Raw genomic sequence first — 19951 nt, 5'->3', positions numbered from 1 at the left:
GACGCTGGATGGTATGGTATGACACCACTGACATCTGCTGTTTTGTTTGTGAATTAATTATCTTTGGCATGCAGCATTTTGCTCCAGACTTGGGAAATAAATAATGAAAATAACTGTTGTGTACCAGATGAACTTCCACAGTACTTTTGAAAGTGTAGCTGGTAAACACAATTGTGTATAACTTTCAGTGTTGGCACTGTTACCAACAGAACTGATTGTTGATCACTGAACTCTTTGACAAAGATATGTATGTACAGATGTAATTTCTCATATGTAAAGTTGCTAGAAGTCTTTTTAGGGAATCTAGTAGGAATCAAGTACTTTAACTGATGTACCACACTTTGAACAGCTGCCTCTTTGGTGGCTTCTGATACATTTTTCTTAACTGCAGCCTAATTGATGATGTGTACTATATTATCGTTATTAATTCATTCCTTCCAGTAGACCTCTTTTGAGTTTGTACTTTTAAATCCCAGTGGGTGTGGCTTAAGCCTTTAAAAAAATGAAGGTATCATCTTACAGTTCTTATATTATCGTTATTAATTCATTCCTTCCAGTAGACCTCTTTTGAGTTTGTACTTTTAAATCCCAGTGGGTGTGGCTTAAGCCTTTAAAAAAATGAAGGTATCATCTTACAGTTCAAACAAATATTCATATCTCTGGAACCACAAGTGTTACTAGAAAACTGTAAATGGCAAACTATTATGATAAATTAATCTTTACATTAGTGGCATTCATTCAGTTTGATGCTTTGAACTGGATTTTGTAGGCCAAAATAAAGGCAGTTAATATTAACTTTGTAATGTTGTATAAACAGCTTATGATATCTCAGTAACCATTCAAGCAGGGTACATACTGCCAGCAGGATTTTCTTCTGCAGCTGTGAGCTTTCATATGAGGTTATGCAGTTCTGTCTGTGTTACCTGAATGTTGAGATATTTTGAGAAATATGACAATTATTAAAATACAAATATCTTATTAGCTGCATTAGACAGAGGTCTTGTATCAGTACAATTGTTTGCTGTTATGTATGCTTTAAGATGAAATCTTCTGATACCTTGTATGTAGCATGGTTTTGGAATTAATGTGAATATGATCAAGTAATGTTTTACACCTAGAGGCGTCAGATAGGAGGAAACTGCAGAAACGCGTGGAGGTGCACTCTGCTGTAATGAGATACCAACATATAAGGACAAGAGTGCTTTGAGTGGCTACAGACTCAAAGCCACATGGAGCCCCCTTGCCCTCTTTAGTAATGTATGCTAACCCTAATCCTGCCCCTTCCCTCATCCCTATCCCTGTACCTTACCATCTTAAAATGTTCCCAAAACCCTGCCACTATTCAGACAAATTTTAGGCTAGTGTTATGGGGATTTTTAGTGTTAATATCAGGAGAGGAAATAGTTTTCCTTTGTTAATATTTTATTCGATAAAATGTTTTTGGTATTGTGTTGGTTCGAACTTCTTTTGTTGGTGTTTTCAATTTGACATTAAATTAGTTTTATTATACACAGTAGAATCCCTTTATCCATAGATTAGGAAGCTTCTTCATCCAACCTTTTTGAGAAAATAGTTAAATTCTTAGAAAAAGTCTTATGAAAATGTATGCTTAACCTACAAAGTCAGTAAAGGCCAAGTTTATTCAGAAGAGAACAGAGTATATGAAGGAGGTGTCATCCATGGATTCTGGGACTTCTTTCATCTCTCTCGCTACAGAGGTAGGCACCAGGGGCAGCCCGTGCTATTGGACTGCCGGACTGCAGCCCCCTCAACTGAAACTAAAAGAAATAAAAATAAAAACAAAAAAGAAATAAAAGTTTAAAAATTCGCGCATGCGCAGTAGTCCGGACTGCTGCTGAGAGTCTCTGCACATGCTCCAGGCAGTCCTGATAGGGAAACATGAGGAACGGAGCTCCCAGAAGTCTATGCAGTTTTAAACTGCATAGACTCGCTGGGAAAACGCGTCGGGGTCGGACTGCAACACCAGCAGTCTGGAATTGCTGCAGTCTCTCGTCGGGAAGATCTCGCGGGTGGGTCTGGAGTTGCAGGCGGGGTTTGGATCTCACGGGTCTTTGGATGTATTGCAGGTCGTGGGCAGGGTTTGGATGTACTTGCATTGGATTTATGGAGAAAGGACATTGAATTTATGGTGATTTACTTGCAGGTAAGTGTGTTGGATTTATGTATGGTGATTTACTTGCAGGTGTGTGTGTGTGTGTGTGTGTGTGTGTGTGTGTGTGTGTGTGTGTGTGTGTGTGTGTGTGTGTGTGTGTGTGTGTGTGTGTGTGTGTGAAAATGCCCCATATACTGGTGGTTAGACTCATGGTGGTGTGGTAGGGAATACCTCAGGCTTGAACCCTGTACCCTGTATGCAGGTGTTAAAGACTTGAGTTCCCTACCCACCACCATTTGTAAACAAATTGCAGATGATTGCCTCATATTTGATCTGATCTGTTCCTCATAATATCTGTGGTTTGTAAATGTCGCAATGCTTGATATTTGATGGTGCAGTAGTAGCATTGTTGCCTCACAGCTGCAGGTTCTCAGGTTTGATTCTTGGCTGGGGTTCCTTCTTTGTGGGGTCTGTATCTTCTCCCTGTGTTTGTGTGGGTTTGCTTTTGTGTCCTCCCATGTTACAAAGACATGTCTGCATTATTTCTTCCTGGGCCTCTGCTGAAAATTGTTTTTTTGTTCCAAGTCAGACTGTCCTGATTAACAAATGTTAAATAAAATTGACAGGCATTTGAATTTCAGACTTCAGTTTTCTGAATGTTTAATTCCTTACATATTTGATGGTGCAGTGGCAGTATTGTTTCCTCACAGCTATAGGATTTGTGGTTTGATTTTTGGCTGGGGTGGCTTCTGTGTGGAGTCTGCATCTTATCTCTGTGTTTGTGTGGATTTGCTCTGGTGTCCTGCCATTTTACAAAGACATGTGTCTACAGTATTTCTCCCTGGGCCTCTGCTGAAAATTGTTTTTGTTCCATCAGAAGTAAAATTGACAGGCATTTGAATTTCAGACTTCATAGTCTTCAGAAAATACATAGTAAAACAACTTTTTATTCTAGCAATAAATATATAGTAACACAACCTTTTATTATAGCAATTTTTTAAGTTTATAAGATGACTATTTGAAATTTGTCCTTATTTTTGGGACTGTAATACCCTGTTAGTGGCTTTGTCCAGGTTTTTTGTGCTAAGGTTGACAGCTATGGCAAGAACTGAATTCGCTGAATATGTTTGAGGGCTGTATTCCCTCATTACTGGGTTTGTCCAGGTGTTTTGTGCTAAGAGGTTGACAGCTATGGTGAGAACTGAATTCATTAAATGATAGACATTTAAGTTTCAGTCTTCCTCTCTTTCACAAAGCAGCTGATTTGGCATAGTGGTATGTTGCTCTTGACTGTTTTGCACAGGGACCTTGGCTGTAAAATGTACGGTGGTAACACAGCATTTTTCTTTCACAAAGCAGGTGATTTGGCATAGTGATATGTTGTTCTGACTCTTTTTTGCACAGGGACCTTGGCAGTAAAATGTATGGTGGTAACACAGCATTTTATTCTAGCAGCTTTCCAAGATTATAGAAGCAATGTTTAATGTGTCCCTGTTTTTTGCCCTTTTGACCCACCCCAATAAATTTGGCTTTTTCCAGACTTCTTGTGCTGCGAAGTTGAGATGCAGTTGAGTATTGAGTAGATTTTACAAGGAGCTGAGAGCTTGAACAGAATGGTTCAAAACATCAGTTCAAATTTGCTTTATTAGATATTGTTAGATTTGATGCTAGAGGCAGAGACGACAAAAAATTATTGAACTATCGTGAAGTATGGTGGCAGCTATTTACAGATGCCATTACACCACCGGGACTTAATGACAGCATTTCCATGAAAGCTATTCTTGAGTTTAATTTGTAGCTCATAAATTCACTATATATATATATATATATATATATATATATATATATATATATATATATACAATCAATATTTCACATACGTAAACTTTGAGTCATTATTCAATTTGATTTTAGAGATCCATTTTGACAGCAAGAGGGAACAGCATTAGCATTTTTTATTAGTTTTTAGTTCTTATACATTTTTTCTTTGTCAATCGCAATTATTTTTGTTATATATGTCATCTATTATAGTATACATGGTTGTTTAGGAATTATTTGATTTATGTTGTCTAAGCAGCAAAAAATTTTTAAATCAGATATGTTAACGCAACAATACATGTATATCACATATATACGCGCGTATGCGTGTGTATACATATATATATTTGTATACATACTTATATGTGCATTTTTGATTGTTTATAGTACACATATAATTTAGACGTTATTTGAGTTATAGAATGGGAAGGAGGGTTCTTTTAGTGCAGGAAGTGCGATAGGTAACTTATGTATTTGATTAATATTTACATAGAGATTTATTTTTACACAACAACTCAAATAGCAAATGATGTTACAAAGAAAAAGAAAAGCTGACAATCAATATATTAAACAGAGCGTGCATCTTATAGATACATTGTATAGTTTATTTTAATTGATTATTTTGAAGCGGACCATTTAGCTACAAAGATAATGCAAGCAAACAATGCTATGGGCAGTCCGGCTCTGCATTTGAATTGAAATTTTAATATACTGTTTCTTTAAACATTTGAATAGTTCAATTCAAATTTGGCGCCTTAGAAGTTTTATAAGGCTGATAATTTAATTCATTGGTGTTCTGAAGAAGCCCATACGATATGGGTGAAAGCGCTTAACCTATTTTAGTATTATCCGCAGTATTACATACAGCGTTACTTTTTGTCACACGTTCTGAGTTATTTATTGTTTTTACATTTTGGCTCAAGACGCTGGGCTGTTTCAACATCTTGTGAGTGTTATCGTCAATAAAACTGGTTGGATTTTATTCCATTCGTGTTAGTGAACTGTTTGGGACGCTTTTCTGTGGAATTATTTAACAAGTTGCTTTTGGTATTGCAACGGACTTTGTGATAGTTCCTACATTTTCTTAGACCCCTAGTACAATACATTCCCAAAGGCCTTGTAACCTTTACTAGGGAGCGGAGATATACAGCAAGTGGATTCATAAGCTTTAGTATCTTAACATTGATAACTTACAATTACTTGGCTTACATGCTTTCTTTTCAAAATTCTGTTTTGGAATAACTGGCAAGTCGTAGAGAATATAAATAATGTAACAGACTCCAACACAAAAGAAGAGCTGCTGTCTGAGGTAATGTGCTGAATCACTGGGCTTGCCATCAATAAGATGTGCATATATGGCACTGTGGATGTAGCTATACAGCAGTTATGATTTGACTTTGTTTCTTAGGAGCTAGCCTAGCATCCTCAAGTATCTACTCAAGTGCAGAAAAGCTCAAATCTTGATGTACCACTGTTTCAGAAATTTCCTTTTGGGACCTGCAGCTGCAGATGTCTTAAAACCTAGAAGAAAGATGCAAACTTAAGGAACTCTGCAGCAGCAGTACTTTCCAACTCTCATTTTCTTTTAAGTAAGGTGTCCCTGTTTAACATCCTTTTGAATGCCATGAAGCTAAACCTACGAGCACATTTCTGTTCAAGTCTCCTTAATATAAGTACCATAGTTATTTGTTGATGTTTTAGTTTATTATGTCTTTCAGTGTACTACTTTGATGTGGCATATTTTATTTTACGGTTTTGCTTATGCCACCTCCATTTATTGGACAGAAAGGATAAGCAGCTTCAACTTTGTATAGAGTTTGTGTTATTTACAGACTTGTTTCCAAGGCAAATTAAAGGAAAAATTAAGTCCATATTTTTATTTGGCAACAGTATTCTATCAAGAGTCTGGTGCTTTAAATATTGCATCATCTTATATAAATGAATTATACTTTAATAACTTTGATTATATCTACTTCTGCCCCCCCCCCCCCCCCCCCAACCACTCTCTAGCTACTTACCTTCTTTTTATTACTGGGATTGATCTGATGCTATCATGTCATTATTGATCACTGATGGGTCTTGGATCCGACTTTTGATCTGAGCTGGCAACTGAAAGGACAGATCCAGAGCTCAAGCTCCTCCCCATCCCACAATCCCTTGCTAACCCACAACCCTCGGATCTCGTTTGCCACAATTTCGCTGGGACGTGCATCCTGTAGCTCAAGCTAGCCTCAGTACAGATAAGTTAAATTTTTTCCTCTTTTCTCTGGGGTTTTCTTCCGTATGGTAGTCCTTTCCCCCCATCTTCTTTTAGTCTTAAGCTAATTAGGTTTCCTTCCCTCCCTGTATCTTTTTGAGCTCTTTTTTAAGCTCTCTCCCATGGGTTCCCTCCCTTTTTTCCTTAGGTCCTTTGGGTAGTTTCTTAGCTTCCTCTCCTATCCCTTTTAGCAGGTAGCTTTTTTGCCCTTCTCTACCCCTTCCCCTTCAGTGTAGAGTGTGGGTGTTAGTTTTTTGTTTGAGTGTATGATGTCTGAAAAGTCTTCTGGCTTTATAAGACGCTCCTTGTGTGGTTGGAAAATGCCCCACTCTGACTCACACGAGGAGTGTGTTTGTCTGTGAGAGCCTCACCTGGAGATTGAATGCGATATTTGTGCCAGATTCAACCCCAGGGCTCTCCTGGAATGCAGGAACAAGGTCCTGCTTAAGGGGCTTGCCAAAGGGGGTCCTCTGATCTCTGGTTCCCCGTCTAAGCCTCCCTCCTATCCCAAGAGGAAGTCTTATTCCTCTGGGGATTTGCCCTCCAAAAAGCCGAGGCTCTCAAATCGCAGTTGTCCAGATCTGAGCCTAGCATGTTTGGCTTTGGATCTGAGCTCTACTGCCTCAAGAGCCTTGGCTGCTTCTGTTGGATCTGAGACCTCGGAGTCTCTGAGGCCCTCGGATCTGACTCTATACAGACTGTCTTTTGGATCCAACCAGCCCATCGGATCCATCTATGGCACCGACTTTTCCTTTGGATCCACCTAGGTCTTCAGATCTGATGGTTTTATCAGATTCGATCATTGTTGATTCTCCCTGTAGGGCCAGGAGCTTGGATCAAAGGTGCTCAAGTCTCCCTCCCTCCTGAGATCTCAGGCTTTCAGCTAGGTCGGGACATTCCTCTGTTTCTTCTAAGTCCTCCAAAAGTTTGCTTACCCTGGGCATGGTTAGGACGATGAAGAGCTTTCTCAAGGCCCAAGTTGAGTTGGGCTTGTTAACATCCCCTGCTGAGTTGCCAAGGGGATCCTCTCCATCTGCGGGACTTCACTGTCTTCGTCCAACCCATCCGTGTTTGAATCCTCAGGATCGGAGCATTCCCTGTGAGAGGGTGACTGTGTCTGGCATATCTTCCCTTCCCACACCATCAGGGTCCCTGGTGGGCTCTGTTCCATTGCCCTCAGAATTGGCTGCATCTTTGCCCAGTGAGGTTGGTGCTGGTTCCTTGGGGGGGGGGGGACGATGGGCCCAGAGTTTTCAGACCATTCCCTCCCTCTGGGAGCCACCAGGCTGGACAACTTGGGGCTGATATCATTTGGAGATGTCATTGCTGCATCAGGGTCCCCCTTTCCTCCCCGGGTGGCTGCAGCCGTGGGGGGAGGATAGGGGGGCAGAGGGGTGCTTCTTCCAGTCCATTGGCCTTCTGGGTGATAGAGAGCACCTTCTCCGCCTGGGCAGTTACCTCTTCTTCGGCTCTAGGTTCTCCTCAGCCCTTCTTGATGTTGGGCGGCGAGACCTCATTATCCTTCCAGGGTCAGCCCTCCTGTGAGCATCTTTAGAACGGCATCATCCCTCTTGGGGTCCCTGCCTCTTACGAGTCCTCCTCAGAGCCCACCATGGATGAGCCTCCTTGGAAGAGGACATGCTAGAGAGTCCCTTACTGAGGACATGGATTTCGAGGAAGGGGATCGGCCCCCTAGACTTCCATCTGAAAAAGTGTCGTTCGGGGACATCCTCAAAATCCTCTGGCAAAGAGGCGGTTGGTCTACCCCCACCCCGTCTTCAGAGGAATGTATGTTTTTGAAGGCCTTTGGGACGGGCCCATCTTCTACCTGATTGTCTCCACCTGCCGATGAGCTCATGGAACTCATCACCGACAGGATGTGGAAGCAGCTGGACACAGTGGAACCAGTCCCCAAAAAGGCTGACAAGTTTCAAAGTCCCCCCAAGGATAAGACTTTTTGGTGTAAGGGCGTCCCCATTGATGCCATCGTGGTGGCTGCAGCTACTAAAAAGGAGCTCACTGAACAGAGCTCTGCGGTTCATCCCCTGAACAAGGGAGTCTCAGGCAATTGACCATTTTGGGAAGCGCATGTTTGCCTCAGCTACATTCAGACTGAGAGCAGCCAAATACATGGCACACTTCACCTGGCTGCAAAGGGAGTTGGTATCTGAGCTCGCCACTTCCCTTTCCGAGTTGCTGCCTCTGGTGAGCCTTAAATTGGTCTCGCCGAAGCTGTCCATTCTAACTTCCCTGGCTAATGCTTCAATGAGGTTGATCTCCAATTTGGCGGAGGCCATCTCTCGAGCGGCAGGCATGGGCATTGCCATTAGGTGGCACACCTGGCTGCACCTTTGCAGGTTTGCAGAACCCTTTAAGGCATCCTTCACTAACTCCCCTTTTAACGGGTCAACCTTGTTTGGTCCCTCTGTCAAAGAGACTTTGACCTGCAGGAAGGAAAGACACTGTCCGCAGTGGGGATCAAGTTCCCTACACCCCAATGATCCTTCCCCAAAAATCAGAGAAGTAGTAAGAAACTTTGGTTCCGCAAGTCTCAGGCTTCCTTTCCAGGGTGCTCCTCAGGAATCCTCCTCTTCTGGCTGGGGTAGGGGATTTGATGGTAGATGCCACCCAAGAGACAAAGGGGCTCCGCAGAAGCAGGGCTCCCAGGAAACCTTCTCTGAGAAGCCCTTTCAGTGCTCCTGAAGCACTGCCTGGCTGTCCGGTCTGGAGACAGTCGGGGGGATGTCTCTCCCTCCATCCACTAGCCTGGACAAGTATCACCTTAGATCAGTGGGTGTTAAAGATCATTTCCAGGGGTTACTTCATACCCTTTTTTTTTCCAGCCCCTCCAGTAAAAAGTTCTCTCCTGGATGTTTCACCCTGACAAAAGGAGTTAGCCTATCTCGAAGTCCAAGACCTTCTTCAAAAAAGAGCCATCCAAGAGACCCAAACATGATGAGGCTCCGGAACTTACTCACTTCTTTTTGGTGCCCAAGAAGACCAGGGTTTTGCATCCCATCTTAGACCTCAGTAAACTGAGCCTGTTGGTCAAGAAGTCCAAGTTCCAGATGGTCACTGTAGTCCATTATGCAACTTGTGCGCAAGGATGACTGGATGTGCTTGGTGGATCTGAAGGATGCATACTATCATATCAAAATTGACAGACACTCAAGGAGATACCTGCGCCAACCACTATCAGTTCAGAGCCCTGCCCTTTGGACTCATCACAGCCCCCCAGGTGTTTACCAAATGCATGGCAGTGGTGGCAGCTCATCTCCAGCTGCAAAGTTTCCAGGTCCCATAGCTGGATGATTCGCTCCTCACAGTCCCCACGAGGCACCAACTTGCTATGGCCACCAATTATACTCTCAATCTCTTTCAAGATCTAGGCATCATGGTCAACCTGCCCAAATCCCATCTTTCCTCTTGTCAGAACCTAGAGGTTATTGGCGTCCTTCTGGACACGGTGTCAGAGAGTTCAGCACTTACTCTATGCAGAGTTCACATCATTCTGGACCAGGTCCATCAGTTGCTGAAACTAGATCATCCCACGGCCCACTTGATCTTGCAGGCACTAGGCTCGATGGTGGTGGCAATCCAGTTAGTGCGTCTTGCCAGATATCACATGCGGGTTCTGCAGTGGACCATAGTGGTGCAACGGTCAGCTCAGTTTTACCCCATGTCCATGACCATCAGGATCTCTCGGGTGTGCAGACGTCACCTTGCTTCCTGGCTCCAAGCTCAGGATCTCATGCTAGGTAGACCCTTCTGTCTTCCTAAGGCCATGGTGACCACGGATGCCTCCCTGTTGGGATGGGGGCATTTTCAGGGAGGGACAGTTCAAGGCACATGGTCCCCCATAGAGACCAAATTGCACATCAGTGTGTTGGAGGTGAGAGCAGTCCTAATGTTGCAATTCTTCCAGGAGTGCTTCCCTCTCAGGACTATAGCAGTTCAAACAGACAACATGGCAGTGGTCTGGTACATCAACAATCAGGGGGAACATGGTCTTATCCCCTGTGCAGAGAGGCCATGAGTGTGTGGGAATGGGCGATGTCTTCCAGGCGCTTTCTTCTTGCAACACACACTCCCTGCAGTTCCAACGTATTAGCCGACAAACTCAACAGATCCTCATGACCGTTTCCTGATACCATCAGTGGCATGTCGGATATTCAGCCATTAGGGTCTTCCTTGGTGCGATCTTCTTGCCTCCCTGAGCAACCACAAATGCAGCAACTACTTTGCCCTGATCTTCCCAATGGAGGAGTCGCACAGGGATGCTCTGGTACACGATTGGTCATTGGGACGTCTATATGCTTACCTGTCAACTCCTCTCATTCCCAAAGTATTACAGAAAGCTCATCGCCTGAAGACTGCTCTCATCCTCATTGCCTACATTTGACCTAGTCAGGCGTGGTTTTCCCTCTTTTGGTCCCATCTGAAATATCTGCCCTGGATATTGGATCCTGCCCCAGATCTCATTTCCCACCCTTGGGGGCTTCCTCTTCCCAGTCTCCAGTCTCTGTTTAACCACATGGTTCCTCCAGTTCCAGTGATCCTTTCCCTGTCCAGGTTTCCCTCTCTGGTTAAGAGTATTATCTCGGCCTCTCAAAAGTAGTCTACCCAGAAGGTGTTTTCCAGTAAATGGAAGAAATTTTCTATTTGGGCTAAACAACTCAGTCAAGATCCCTTTTCAGGCCCTATTCCTGACATTATTTTGTTCTTGGCCTCTCTCTTTCTCCAAGGGGCCAGTTTCTGTATGGTCAAACTCCAGTTGGCGGCCATCTCTAACTTCCATTTGAAAGAAAGTCCCACCTTTTCTTCCAGGCTATGCACGGCCTTCCTCAAAGGGATCTTTCTCCTCAAGCCTCTTATCAAGGATCTTTCCCCATCATGGGATCTCACACTAGTGTTGCAGTCTTTGACTTAGAAGCCCTTCGAGCCTGCACCAACTTGTCATCCTAAATTCCTGTCCTGGAAGATGGACTTTTTAGTGGCTATTACTTTGGCTACGTCACTGAGTTGCAGGCTCTCAGCATTAAAGCCCCCTTTCATGGTGTTCTACAAGGATAGGGTGTCTCTCAGGACCAATCCTTCATTCGTCCCTAAGGTAGCCTTGGAGGCTAATCTTAACCAATCTATTCAACTGCTTGTGTTCTTCCCCAATTTTTCTAATAAAAGGGAATATACGTTGCATTGTCTGGACATCCTTAGACAGCTACGTTTTTATCTTAAGACAACTGAAGAATTTAGGGAGTCAGATCAGCTCTTTGTTGCCTTCTCTTAGGTGAGGAAAGGTCGAGCAGTTTCCAAGGTATCTATTTCACACTGGATTGTCAGCTGTATTTTCTACATTTACGAAAGCAGGCACCTGGATCTTTCTGGACAATTAAAACTTACTCTACTAGGTCGGTAGCCACATTATCTGCCTTGGCAAAACTTTTTGGATGAGATTTGTGCCACTGCTACCTGGTCTAATCCCCACACCTTTGTTGCACATTATAAGCTGGATTTGGTGTGTAGGAACTGGGCTTCCTTTGGTTCCTCTGTACTCTGGCATATCCTTCCCTGAGGACTCCCATGGTTCATAATAGCTGGGGACTCTGACCCATCTGTAATTAGTAATGACACGGATAGTGTCAGATAAAGAGTTATGTACTTGCCATAAATTGGAATCTCTGCTATCCAGTGTTGTTATTCATCACGTTCCCACGCTCTTTCCCCCTCCTCCTGGAGATTTGGTAGATGCGGAGGGATGTCTCCCTTTAGGAGTTTCAAGTTTTATAGGCAGTCTACATCGCCCTTTTTTCTCTGTTCAGCAAAATCAGTCTAAGGGTTGTGGGTTAGCAAGGAAATATGGGAAGGGGAGGAGCTTGAGCTCTGGATCTGTCCTTTCAGTGGCCTGCTCTGATTCGAGGTCTGATCCAAGACCCATCCGTGATGAGTAATGTCACCGGTTAGCACAGATTCCAAGTTATGGTAAGTACGTAACTTTGTACTTTATACACTCTAGTGATGTGTTTACTTGAAATGTTTAATCCGACTTTATTGTATACATTATTAGTCAATAATGTTGAGTGAAGTAATGTAGATACTGTGGTTTTCAGGATCACTTGGCATGTTCTTAGTTTGAAACAAATACTATCTTTTCCTAATCTGGAGGGTATATTTATTTTGCTGTTACAATAAAAACATTTTTGTTTAGAACAAATAAGGATTTGCATTTTTCCTTTGTTCCTTAGATCTTTTGAAAAATTGGTTTGTATCAGTGTTTGTTGAATTGCTCACATCCTTTTTCACCTTCTGTTCCTTTTAGGTTGTAGTGCATATTTGTTTTAATTTCATGCCATAGGTAACTTGTATCGAGCCTTGAACAGGTGTATTATGTCTGAAAGTAAACTCCAGGTTATTTTAGACTTTAATACATGGTGGGCCTCATTCACCTTGGTTATTGTAGCACCACGTAAGTGTTTCACTTATATTAGGACACTCTACCTTGTCCATCTAGAATACACCACTTTCATGTTGCCATGGTGTTTTATTTAAAATCTGATCCTCTTGTACTTGATGCTTGTAATTATTTTAGTACTGGGCTGTAAAATGGTCTTCATTTAATGCCTCCCTACTGAATCATGGAGTTGCTTGGGATTCTAATCTGTTATGATTTACTGTTAGTGATTTCTTCCAAAGAAAATAAAGTTTATGTGCAAGTATACATACTGTAGCATCAGATCTTAAAAGTACTGGTCCACCTTTGGTTACGGTATTTTAAGTCACATCCATTAGACCTTTTTAGCTGAAATTCTTCATGACGATTTACTTCCTTCCCCAACTCCTTTAATATTGCTGGGCTTCTATCTCTCTAGTTTTTTGCTGTGTGTCAAGGTTCTGTCATCACAAATTGTTCAGCCTTTCATCTCAGAATTTGCTTGTTTTTGGAAGAAAAAAGTCTGCTTCTGTAGGCACCGTTAACTTGCAGCTCCTCAATTTCATTCAGGTAATACCTTTATTCCTTATCTTCATACAGTGGTGTGCATTTCTACCAGTTTTCTATTCCATATTTTTCCCTTTTTGCATTCAGGCCATAAGGTCTGTGTTTCCTGATTGGCTGTGCATCAAAGCCACTGCTTAGAGTGCTCCTGTGGCAGGTGCATTGTTCTCTGTGACAAACATTTGTATTGTCTGTATTCCCTATAAAAGAAACATAACACGTCAGACTGCCCAATTTGCTGGGGATTTGATTGAGCTACTTGCAGATGACTTGAGACAAACTGACTCCCACTTTGTGTCGAAGGCACTGTCATCTAGGCTCCAGGAAGAAGATAGAGTATCTTTCAGATTCTGAGTAATGACTGGCAACTTTTGGTCCATGAAAAGCCTCTTAAATGCCATAAGGCAATTGTCAAAAATCATTTATGTTGAAATTAAAAGCCTCAGTCAGGTCTATCAACTGAAGTCTCTGTGCCCAAGCCTACCAGGAAGCTGGTGCTTCCTTTTACAGTGCCTCCAAAGTCAAAACAACCAAAATGGAAGAACTACCAGTCTCTGCACTGCACAATATTACAAAGACTGATCTGATGTCTCCGTCATTCACCCTTATGATAGGGTCTCTGATCTGACCATCGGATCCTGCTCGGCCACATTCCACAAACTTGAGTCTGAAGCTCCTTCCTCATACCCATAACACCCTACAGCCACATAACTGCCTCAAATCTCGTTTGCTGCTCAGAGAGCTCAGACACAGATTCCATCCTCTCAAGCTTTCCATAGGTTAGTTTATTGGGTTTTGTAAGTACTTTTGCCAGTTACCTTCCTCCCTCTGTTTCTATTGTCTGTTTGTTAACTTTATAATAAGAGTTATAGTTAATGTTAGTGGAGTTAAAGTTAGAGTTAAAGTTAATCTCTTTATCCTTCTTTCTGGGACTTTTGGATCATCTGTTGTTTTTGGCGAGTTCTCTGTTATGGCTGACAAACTGGTTCCCGGCTTTAAATGCTGCACTTCTTGTGGGCATAAGATCCCCAATCAGGATGCCCACAAGGAGTGCGTGTATTGCCTGGGAGCCGACCATCTTAATGCTGACTGTTCCGTCTGTTTGTCTTTCAACCCTCTGGCTTTAGCTGGCAGATGGAACAAACTTTTCTTAAGGATCTTAAGGAGCCTTATTCCTTCCTCAGCTGAGGTTCAGACCCTCTCCCAGGCTTCTACCTTCTTGATTTCTGTTAAGGAGGTGAAAGAGGTCCCTCCTTGCTTTCCTGAGGGACGACCCTGATTCTAAGAAGCCAAGCAAATTGGCGGAGTCCTCTTTGGATCTGCCTAAGTCTGCTTCCGTCTCGGATTATGAAGCTTCCTCGGATCCGGGGGATATTATTACTATCTCTGTGACTGTCATCTGCTCCAACCTTAGACCCTACAGCTACGGATCCAAGGGCCTCAGCAAAGTAACCAGCTCTGTCCTCTAGGTCTGAACACTCAAGACCACTATGCTTCATCCAGGTCCTCCATAAGCTTGTCCGAGGTGGACATGGATAGGTTGATGAGGAGGTTTCTTAAGGCCCAGATTCTGAAGGGGGTAGTCTTGGCTCCATCCTCTGTCGGATCTGTGAGCTAACCTAGTAACCCCAACAGGACTCCTCTGATCCGTCCCCCGGCTTCTGAGCTTAGTGATTCATGACGGCCGTACAAGTCAGACCTGGCACAGAGGGACATTCCTTCCTTGACACAGAGTATGCCCTTAACTAGCCCTGTTCCAGCATTGTCGGAGCAGTGAGTCTCAGAGCCATGGCATTGGTGTCGGGTCTGGGGGACTGGGATATGTTCTGTCGTCCTTGGAGCTATTCCTTCCCTTGGGGGCTTTGGCTCTCGATAGCTTGGGTCCGATCCCTTCTGTAGGCCATGGATCTTGTGCAAGTCTTGTCCTGTTATCTCTGATATCTTCGGCTGTGGGGGATCTGGTTAGGGCTTCACCTGGTTCTTCGGCCTTTCAGGTAGTGGAGAAGGTCTTCTCCCAGGTTGGAGATTTGACTGTACAAGTTGTTCTTCGAGTTTCACTGTTGCAGTCATTACATTTGGGTTATCTGCTTGCAGGTAGCCCTCAGTTGGCCTGATTAACAAAGTCTTGGGTCCTGTGTCAGTTGCTGTCCCTTCTTCCATGACATCAGGTCGTCAGGGGTATAAAACATGCAGCTGACGCTATTACATCAGTCTTTCTTGGCTTACGGTGCCCGAAGCAGAAGCAGTTAGCAAGTGCCAGTCAGCCGACTCCTGAAATTTTCATTTTTGAGTTTCAGAACCGAAGTCTTCAGCTAAAGCTAAGTACCCCATTGGGGAAACTTTTTCTTGCTCCTTACCGATGTCAGTAAAAGTTAATAATTGCATTACTTGTGGAAAGCAAATACCTCATAAAGATTTTAATTTGTACTGTATTCCTTGCCAAGGCCCTGACCACGACGTACCTTGCTGTCGGTTTTGTGCTTTATTTAATTAACGCACTATCTATCGTCAGTATATTTTCACCTCTAAATATTTCGGTTCTCGGTTTAATTATCCTGAAATGTCGTCTGTTAGCCATCCGACTACCAGCATTCCGAAAAAACGCAAAGATAAAAGACAGAGACAGGCCGCTGAGGTCCACAACTGCCGACGGCGCTTCTCCTAAGCCAGTCGCTAGTTCGCCGGTACTCAGTGTGGAGCTTTCGCAGCCCCTGATACCTGCTACTTCTGATTCGCAGGCCTCTACTGAGACCCATTCGGAGTCCGGTTTGCTGCGAGATGCTTCAACTATGGAACCCTCTGATGTGTCTACTTTGGATGGGTCCGGAGCCGCTGTGCAGGCACCGGCTTCTGAGGGTGTATTCAGGCCTACGGACTTGCATATTAAACCGACGCCTCCTTCTTCACTTAGGCCTAGATCTCGAACAACACCTAAAAAAACAATGCCCAGGCCACATGTTCAGGCCTCTATGCCTAAAAAACAAATGATAAGAATGGCTGAAGATCTAATAACTCTAATCCGGGGTAGCCAACTCTCCCCTTCTAAGAGGCCTAGGACTGAAGTTGCTTATTAATCTTCTGACCAGGATTCTGTTTTTTCTGATTCTTCTGATGATCTGGATTTGCCCTTATCTACTTATGAGGATTCTGATGCAGAGGACTCCAGTCCCTCTGCTTCCCTTCCAGAGGATTTTTCTTTTGGCGAAACCTTACATACTTTATGGAAGCATTTCTGCTGGGAAAGCCAGGATTTTTCTGATTCAAAAAAGAGGCTTAGGGATTTCTTACTCCTAACTCAGCATAGGCCTTTTAGCTATTCCTCCTGTACTAGACATTGTTGATGATGCTTTTTTCGGAATCTTGTTTGGCCCCTGATTCCTTGCCTCCTGCTCCCAGAAAACCTGACAAATACTACAGGGTCCCTGAGTCACACAAGTTCCTTTTTAAAAATCCTATTGCGGATCCAGAGACTATTTCACAGGGGCCCAAGGGCATTAAGGCTTCTACTGCTAAAAATCCTACCCCTTCTGATAGAGACTCCAGGGCGCTGGATAGATGGTGTAAGAAGGTTTATACTTCTGCATCCTTGGCAGTTAGGGCTTTAAACTGCCAGTTTCATGTGTTAAATTATCAGCAACATGTTATTGGGTTGCTTAAACAGAAAATTATGTTGATTCCAGACTGTGTGGAAAATAATGAATTACAGGATTTAATGCATTCTGCTGAACAAGTTGGAAAACATACTTTGCAGTGTGGTTTTGATTCTTCAGAGGCCTCTTGCAGGGCTGCTGTTACTGGGTCTGTGCTCAGAAGGCATACTTGGCTTAAGGAGCAATCTTTGTCTGATCATATTAAAGCTAAATTGTTGGATGCTCCCTTAAATCAGGACCTTCTGTTTGGCAACAAGGCTAAGGAAGTTCTTAAAAAGATGGAAGATAAAGCTAAATCTATGCAAACTGTTAAAGATTTCTTACAAGTTCAGCTTCCTAGATTTAGTAGGCACTGGCCCTCTAAGAATTGGTCCTTTCTAGCCCCTTCCAGGTCTTTTCAAGCCAAACCCAGACATAGCAAAAACCCCAGGTTTCAGTCCCAGGAGACACACAGGACTAAGCAGTGGGAGGCCTCTACTTCCAAATCTGGGAGTAATAAGACTCCCCCCTATGGTAAACTGTCTGAATGACTTCCTTTTAAAATTTCCAAGCACTTGTCAACTGACTGCCCCTTTGGGGGGAGAGATTGCTCTTCATGCAAAGAACTGGGAACTCGTTACCCAGGACAAATGGGTTTTAAGTAGTGTCCCAGGAATACAGATTTCACTTTCACACGTTGCCAACACCAAGCGGGTGTACCAGAAGAGGAAAAGGGACAAGGTTTCTACTCTAGACTTTTCCTGGTACCCAGAAAAGACGATTCATGGCATTCTATCCTGGACCTGTCTACTCTAAACACCTTTTTGGAGATTCCAAAATTCAAGATGCTTACTACTCACCAGTTACTTCCTATGCTAGGCAAAGATGCCTGGTTGGCAACACTAGATTTAAAAGAAGCATACCTGCACATCCCAGTCAGGGAATCTTGCAGAAGATACCTACGCTTTAAAGCAGGCTACACGCACCATCAGTTCTCTGCACTGGCCTTTGGCTTATCTACTGCGCCCAGGGTATTCACAAAGTACCTAGCTCCAGTTATTGCGTTTTGCAGGCAAAGAAATATTCAAATATACCCATACCTGGACGATTGTCTAATTCAGGCAGAAAGCCAGGACATACTTTTGAATCGTCTGGCCTTTGTACAAAGGGTTCCAACATGTCTGTGTACAAACACAGTATTGCATCTTTTTACTTTACTGTTATAGATTGTATTGTGGGTAGATGTAGGGACAAATCAGGATGGCATGATTTACTTAATTTTAAGGAACGTAACTGGATTATTAAGCTAGGAGCTCTATTTCCACCTGGGCTTAATGATCAATTATAATGCACCAATGAACAGCTTTATGTGATATATATAAATGAGTGTATTTTTTATTCTTACTCACTGAAGAAGGCTATTACAGCCGAAACCGGTTTGGGGCAGGTAGTTGGGTTTATTTCCCTCTACCTCTGTCATGTTATATTTAATTGTTTAAATAAAATTGTGGATTTCCACCTTTTCTGCTGGCTTTATTGACATTTGCATTTGCTATTTTTTGAGCCGTGCAGTAGCCGTACATGCATCACTTAATAACTTGGTTGTCTGGGGTACACCGTAAACGAAAAGAAATCACACCTGGTACCCTGTCAACAAATTATATATCTGGGAGCAAGCTTGAATACAACTTCCCAGATGGCTTACCTCACGCCAGAGAAACAAATTCATTTGACAACCTACTTCAAACAAGTGACCACAAAAGCCCTGCTATCTGCAAGACAAATACTGCAAGCCTTGGGGTTCATGGCCTCCTGTATTCTTCCAATTCCATATGCAAGACTGCATATGAGGAAACTACAGTGGTATGTAAAAAGCCTATGGTGTCAGCATTCTCAGGATCTAGAAGCAATGATTCCTATCATACCTTGCCTATGCCTAAAGTTCCTTTGGTGGGCAGAGGCCTGCCACCAAAACAAAGGACTACCTGTCACACCATCCCCTGCTGCCCAAACCCTAACAACAGATGCATCAGACTTTGCATGGGGGTGGGCGCTCACCTGGCAGGGAAGTGCATTCAGGGCAAATGGAATCCAAATCAAATGCACCTGCACATCAATCAAAAAGAAATGTTAGCTGTACAGAATGATCTGACAGCCTTCAAGGACCACATTCTTCCAGGACAACCAATGGTAAAGATGGACAACACCACTGTTATGTTGTACATAAACAAGCAGGGGGGTACACATTCTTACCCCCTCTGCAGACTCGCCATGGCATTGTAGAACACAGCCTTTTGAACTCACAAGTGCACCTACAAGCTCAGTTCCTGCCAGGAAAATTAAATACACTGGCGGACGGACTGAGCAGAAACCTCATGGACCCACATGAGTGGAAACTGGAGCCAAGTATTTTCAACATGTTGACAAGCAAATGGGGGAGCCCAGATATAGACTTGTTTGTCTCTCCCCAGAACTACCAATTGGACAAATGTTGCACAAGGACTCCCCACAAACAAGCCTAGAAAGTGGATGCTCTGTCCATAATCAGTCTATGACCCCCCCCCCCCCCCCCGCCTCTGCTCTCCAAAGTGCTACTAAAAATCAAACATGACAAACCAAGGATGATTTTGATTGCTCCAGACTGGCCACGCCAACACTGGTACCCCCTCCTGCGCAGTGTGTCATGGTTACCCCCATGGCACCTGCCTCACAGTCCTTCGCTGTTGTCTCAGCAGGAAAACCTGATTCTGCACCCTCAGCTTCTAACACTGAACCTTGCAGCCTGGCTAATTACATAATCTGTCCTTTACCATCCCTCAGTAAACCTGTGATGGATGTTATTTTAGAGGCAAGGAGGCCTAGTACTAGAAAATCTTATGCTGAAAAATGGGAAAGATTCTGTGCCTGGAACCAATCTCAAGGGATGAGCACAGCAGCGCCCAATTTACCTCAGATTTTACAATACTTAACTGAGATGCATCACAAGGGCTTGTCTTTATTTCCATTAAAGTCCATGCCTCAGCCATTTCAGCTCATTGTAACACAGAACCTCCCCTCTTCTCTCAGCCACTGCTCAAGCAGTTCCTCAGAGGGTCCAAAAATTTGAGACCACCCAGGAGAGCTCCAACCCTAGCCTGGGATTT

General features: G+C 43.4%; 1 protein-coding gene across 1 annotated transcript in view; it reads left to right on the top strand.

Moving 5' to 3' along the window:
- Positions 1-19951, top strand: part of DVL2 (dishevelled segment polarity protein 2) — a 1986500-nt gene that overhangs the window by 785025 nt on the left and 1181524 nt on the right. The gene's annotated exons all lie outside the window — the stretch shown is intronic.

The sequence above is a fragment of the Protopterus annectens genome, chromosome 7.part0, assembly GCF_019279795.1.
Source record: "Protopterus annectens isolate FY-2018-M chromosome 7.part0, PAN1.0, whole genome shotgun sequence".
In the NCBI taxonomy this organism is placed as follows: domain Eukaryota; kingdom Metazoa; phylum Chordata; order Ceratodontiformes; family Protopteridae; genus Protopterus; species Protopterus annectens.
Note: the sequence above shows the minus strand (reverse complement) of the source record. Positions and strands in the feature narration are given on the sequence as shown.